The sequence below is a fragment of the Arvicola amphibius genome, chromosome 12 (genome assembly GCF_903992535.2).
Source record: "Arvicola amphibius chromosome 12, mArvAmp1.2, whole genome shotgun sequence".
Lineage (NCBI taxonomy): Eukaryota > Metazoa > Chordata > Mammalia > Rodentia > Cricetidae > Arvicola > Arvicola amphibius.
Window position 1 is genome coordinate 78289214 of NC_052058.2, and position 6546 is coordinate 78295759.

Genomic DNA, 6546 nt, shown 5'->3' on the forward strand with positions numbered 1-6546 from the left:
CTCCACACTGCTTTCCAAAGTGGTTGTACAAGTTTGCATTCCCACCAGCAATGGATGAGTGCACCGCTTACTCCACAACCTCTCCAGCAAAGGCTATCATTGGTGTTTTTGATTTTAGCCAATCTGACAGGGGTAAGATGGTATCACAACATTGTTTTGATTTGCATTTCCCTGATTGCTAAGGAGGTTGAGCATGCCCTTGAGTGTCTTTTGGCCCTTCGAACTTCTTCTGTTGAGAATTCTCTTTTCAGTTCAGTGCCCCATTTTTTAATTGGGTTAATTAGCATTTTAAAGTCTAGTCTCTTGAGTTCCTTATATATTTTGGAGATCAGACCTTTGTCTGTTGCGGGGTTGGTGAAGATCTTTTCCCAGTCAGTAGGCTGCCTTTTTGTCTAGTGACAGTTTTCTTTGATTTACAGAAGCTACTCAGCTTCAGGAGGTCCCATTTATTCAATGTTGCCCTTAATGTCTGTGCCGCTGGGGTTATACCTAGGAAGCAGTCTCCTGTGCCCAAATGTTGTAGAGTACTTCCCACTTTCTCCTCTAACAGGTTCAGTGTGTTCAGATTGATATTGAGGTCTTTAATCCATTTGGACTTGAGTTTTGTGCATGGTTAGAGATACGGATCTACTTTCATTCTTCTACAGGTTGACATCCAGTTATGCCAGCACCATTTGCTGAAGATGCTTTCTTTCTTCCATTGTGTGCTTTTAGCACCTTTATCGAAAATCAGGTGTTCATAGGTTTGTGGGTTAAGATCCGGGTCTTCTATTCGATTCCATTGTTCGACTTCTCTATTTTTATGCCAATACCAAGCTGTTTTCAATACTGTAGCTCTGTAATAGAGTTTGAAGTCAGGGATGGTAATGCCTCCAGAAGTTCCTTTATTGTATAAGATTGTTTTGGCTATCCTGGGTTTCTTGTTTTTCCATATAAAGTTGATTATTGTCCTCTCAAGATCTGTGAAGAATTTTGATGGAATCTTTAAGGGGATTGCATTAAATCTATAGATTGCCTTTGGTAGTATTGCCATTTTTACTATGTTGATCCTCCCAATCCAAGAGCAAGGGAGATCCTTCCATTTTCTGGTATCCTCTTTAATTTCTTTCTTCAAATACTTAAAGTTCTTGTCAAATAGGTCTTTCACTTCCTTGGTTAGAGTTACCCCAAGATATTTTATGCTATTTGAGGCTATCATGAAAGGTGACGCTTCTCTGATTTGTATCTCTGCTTCCTTATCCTTTGTATATAGGAGGGCAACTGATTTTTTGGAGTTGATCTTGTATCCCGCCACAATACTAAAGGAGTTTATCAGCTGTAAGAGTTCTTTGGTGGAGTTTTTGTGGTCGCTTATGTAGACTATCATATCAACTGCAAATAACGAAAGTTTAACTTCTTCCTTTCCAATTCGAATCCCCTTGATCCTCTTGTGTTGTCTTATTGCTAGAACTTCAAGCACTATATTGAAGAGATAAGGAGAGAGTGGACAGCCTTGTCGCATTCCTGATTTTAGTGGGATAGCCTTGAGTTTCTCTCCATTTAATTTGATGTTAGCTGTAGGCTTGCTGTAAATAGCCTTTATTGTATTTAGGAATGACCCTAGTATCCCTAATCTCTCCAAGACCTTTATCATAAAGGGGTGTTCAATTTTGTCAAATGCTTTTTCTGCATCTAATGAGATGATCATATGGTTTTTTTTTCCTTCAGTTTATTTATATGATGATTACATTGATAGATTTTCATATGTTGAACCAGCCCCGCATCTCTGGGATGAATCCTACTTGATCATAGTGGATAATTTTTCTAATGTGTTCTTGGATTCTGTTTGCCAGTATTTTATTGAGAATTTTTGCATCGATGTTCATGAGTGAGATTAGCCTGTAATTCTCTTTCTTGGTTGAGTCTTTGTGTGGTTTAGGTATCAGGGTAATTATAGCTTCATAAAAGGAATTTGGCAATGACTGTTCTGTTTCTATATTATGAAATACATTAAGGAGTATAGGTATTAGGTCTTCTTGGAAGTTCTGGTAGAATTCTGCGTTGAAACCATCTGGTCCTGGGCTTTTTTTGATAGGGAGGTTTCTGATAACAGTTTCTAATTCTTCGCGACTAACAGGACTATTTAGATTGTTCACCTGGTCCTGGTTTAACTTTGGTATATGGTACGTATCTAAAAAAGTGTCCATTTCTTTTAAAAATATGGAACGCTTCACGAATTTGCATGTCATCCTTGCAAAGGGGCCATGCTTATCTTCTCTATGTCGTTCCAATTTTAGTATATGTGCTGCCGAAGCGAGCATTGGAAACTGTATTCTTTTAAACACTGCCTGGCCCATTAGTTTCAACCTCTTATTGGTTGATTCTCACATCTTGCTTTAACCCATAATTAGTAATCTGTGTAGCACCACGAGGTGGTCACTTACCAGGAGAGATCTTAACCTGCATCTGTCTTGGAGAGGAGAAGCATGGTGACTGCCTGAAGCATCTGCCTTCTCTCTCTCAGAATTCTGTTCTGTCTACTCTGCCTACCTAATTTTCTGTCCTATTAAAGGGGCCAAGACAGTTTCTTTATTAACCAATGAAAGTAACACATAGACACTCCTCCATCATTGGTCCTGCCTCAACTTAATGTACCAGACATTGTTAACTTCCCATGGGATACCTTACCTGATGAGAGGAGTGGGGGAGTGGATAAGCTGGGGAGCAGATGGGAGAGGGAGAATTGTGGACAAAATGAGAAATGAAATTTAAAATAAAATAAAAAAATGTACCCATTGGAAAAATATCCTTACAATATTCTATTATTTCCTATTGGTATATACAAGTGTTGAGAATTTAAAATATAAATAATTTTAGGGTGTTTATTTAGATTTACTTTGTCTGTGTTGAAGATTTTGAAAGAATCCAAGCATGACCCTTGAGCTACTTGACTAGTTAATGATGAGGTCCTGAATCTCCTAAGTGGTCCTTCATTATTTATTGGGGGTGACAAGTAGATGTGAGCTAAGTTTTTTCTATGAGATCTTTGTAAAGGGTTGTTAACCAACCAATGATCCAAAGTTACATTATCAAATTAAGGTCATCGGTAACAAAGCAAGGCAGAAAACAGCTGTGTAGAATTCTCAGGTATGTTAACAGTTAGTATTAGTTGTAAATTTTAATACAGCCTTCTTAAGAAATCTCATAAACTCTGAGACACTTACTGGGGCTTATCTAATCATGGCCTGACTTCATTGGATTTGTACATGCAGGTTTTGTCAGTGCAAGTACAGAAAGTGGTATAACAGAAAATAGCAACAATCTACCAGTTATTTATTACCAAAATTTATCATGAATTCATGAAATACTATAGACTGTTATTTCCAAAGGGCTATTCCCTGTAAGTGCTTTTTTTAAGTGGATAGAAAGCACTTTATACATAGCTTTCTAATACCACACCTACAAAACAATGTCATATTGACTTTGCCAATAATGTAACACAGATTTTTAAGTTTGGCTGTGTAGTGACACTGGGTATGGAATAAAAATTATCTTTTTTTAAAAATAATAGTACAGGTTTTCCTTTTATAAGATTAATCTTCCTTATATTTATTTTGTATATTATTCTTCATTTTCTCCTTTGTGATTAGTTAAATTCTAGTTTCTGGTATATTAATGCAAAGTAAATTGTGACATTTCTGTCGTAGAGAGCAAAATTATATTAACCAAAGTTTTTCACTTAATATGTTTTATTCACATGTTTAGTATTTGGAGGCAGTCTAGAATATCACAAATAACAGAGGAGAGAACAATATTTTTGTTTATGAATTTCCAAAAAAAAGTATTTACAAATAAAATTAGCTTTTTACCAACTAGGAGTTAATATTTATGTTGTCTATTTTTCATTGCAAAACTTAAGCATAATTTTTTTATAATAGCCAAAACATTTATCAATTAAATGTCTAAATAATGCAGTTCCAGTCAGCTATTTTAGTAACTTTATAAAATCATCTGTTACAATATTAATATGTACCTATATCACAGAACACAAGTGTTTACTCATGGGCCTCCAAATATAGATATCACAAAAATGTGCTATTTGTCACAAAAGAAAATGGATGTATGAACTAAATTTGTCTGTTATAAAACATTCACTATTACTGAAAAGAAATAAATAAGTACATATATTCAAATGATACCCATAATATCATATCTATATACACTGGCAATGTATAAAATATAAATAACATTTCTAGAACAAAAATCAAATCACCCATTTACAAAAAGAATAGAACTGGCATTTCTCTAGTAGTAAAAATGCATATACATAGTATTACAGCAAACATTATCAAAATGGAAATTGGATTTTCATTGAAGGTAGAAAAAACAATTTTGTATAAATTCATTGTATGTACCTATGGTATGTGTTTGCTGCATAATTTTAGCTATATAATTGGATTTCCTTCCAAAAGTCAGATGCTTCAATTTTCCTTTTGAACAAACTAAGAAATACATGTATGTATTAAAACTTATTTATGAAAATAAATGATAAAAACATGCTATGTATTTTTCTTTCACTATTACTTATTGATAAAAACAAATAAATGAGTATATAGAAAAATTATAATTACTATTAATTAATAAAACATAACTGATAAGAATATACAAAATAATGTTACTTGATTCTAAATGTTAGCCTCAGGGAACATCTAACAAATAGTCCTGAAACATAATTCATAAAGCTATTACAGTTGAAATTAATTATAATTTTAAAACTTGGACTTATTTCCATTATCCATATTGAAAATGTAAAGTAACAAACAGGTTTGATAATTAAATGACTGCCATACATATAGTTCATATCTGAGAGTCACGATATTTGTTAGAGTTTCTCAACGGCTCTTACGTCCTAAGGGATTTATTTCTGACAGTGTGCTGAAGGGAAATGGAGCTCATTTAGAAGACAACTAGAAAGTATTTGAACACATATTTTAAAAGTTCCCCCCCAGTTTGTTAAAATCACTTCTTTATTTCTCTACAAGTCATCATTTAAAAAATATTCTGAGTTTATCGATTTAAAAGTAGATTTCTATTTCCACAATACAAATCTTTCCAATCCATGTACATTTTAGGCCTTTATTTGGCATTTTCTTCAATCTTGTCTAAATGTTTCTCTATAGAAATATTTCACTTGCTTGGCTAGAGTTATCCCAAGATCATGTAGTCTTCAAAAAAAGATCTTAGATGAGGACCTTTGGTTTCCTTCTTTTTGGTTTGTACCCCCTTGACTTCCCAAATAGTTATAGCTCTAGGTAACTATGACTGCATTTATGATGTTGAATAGGTATGGAGAGGTGCATCCTTGTCTTGTTCCTCATTATAATGGAAATATTTTGAGTTTCTCTTTAATTAGGACAATGTTTACTATGGGCTTGCTGTGAATTTCCATTATTATGCTGAAAATGGCCATCATAATAAAATTCATGTACAAATTCAATATAATTCCCCTCTGCAAACCCAACACAATTCTTAAAATTTCAAAAACAATCTTCAACTTCATATGACACACATATACAAAAAAGCCAAAACCAGTATACTTAAAACAATCCTGAATAAAAAATAAATAAAACTGCTGGAGGTATTACCATTCCAGATTTCAAGTTGTATTACAGAGCTCTAGTAATACCCATAGCATGACTATATGAAAGAGACTAATTAATCAATGTAATTCAATCAAATACCCAGAAACTGAATTTGACCAAAAAGAAACACTGGAGTAAAGACTACATATTCAACAAAGGTTGCTTTTCTAAAAGGACAGCTACTTATAAAAGAGATAGTACGGAAGAGGCTTGAACACTTTGACACAAGAAAGAACATTCTGACAAGAGCACAATGCCACAACCATTAAGAATAACTAATATTGGTAACTCATGTACACTTTTGTACAGCAAAAGACACCTTTCTTCAAGTAAAGTATCTAGAATAAGAAAGAGTAAAAAAACTGAAAAATACATACCAAAATATAGTAACTCATTTAAAAATGATTTATAGGACTAAATAGAGGTCTCAAAGATAAAACATATATATCTGAGAAACTCTTTTAAAATATTCAACATCCTTAGTCATCAGAAAAATGAAAATCAAAACTACTTTGGAATTCCTTGTGTACCAGACCAAATAGCCAAGATCAATATGATAGTACCTGCTGGTGAGATTATAGAGAAAGGAAATAACTTAATCATTGCTTCTGAAAATACAAACTCATTCACCAAATATGGAAATTATTATAAGGTTTCCTCTTACAGTACAAATTTTATGCACTACAAGATCCAGCTACACAACTCATGAAAAAGCCAAAGGACTCTGTATTTTATTACAGAAATACTTTCTCACCCATTTACATCACTATTTTTTTTACATTTTTAAAAAGATAAAACAATCTTTTTTCATTATAAATGCCAATACAAGTTTCCACTCCCTTTCCTCCATTTCCTTCCATATACCGTCACACCCCACCCCATTCAGTCCTCAGAGATGGTAAGGCACATTACTTTGGGGAAGGTT

General features: G+C 33.5%; 1 non-coding gene across 1 annotated transcript; it reads right to left on the minus strand.

The window, feature by feature from the left end:
- Window positions 1-2193: 2193 nt before the first annotated feature.
- LOC119799648 lies at window positions 2194-2300 on the minus strand. The gene has a single exon (XR_005282924.1). It is a non-coding gene; the product is annotated as a U6 spliceosomal RNA (small nuclear RNA).
- Window positions 2301-6546: the final 4246 nt, after the last annotated feature.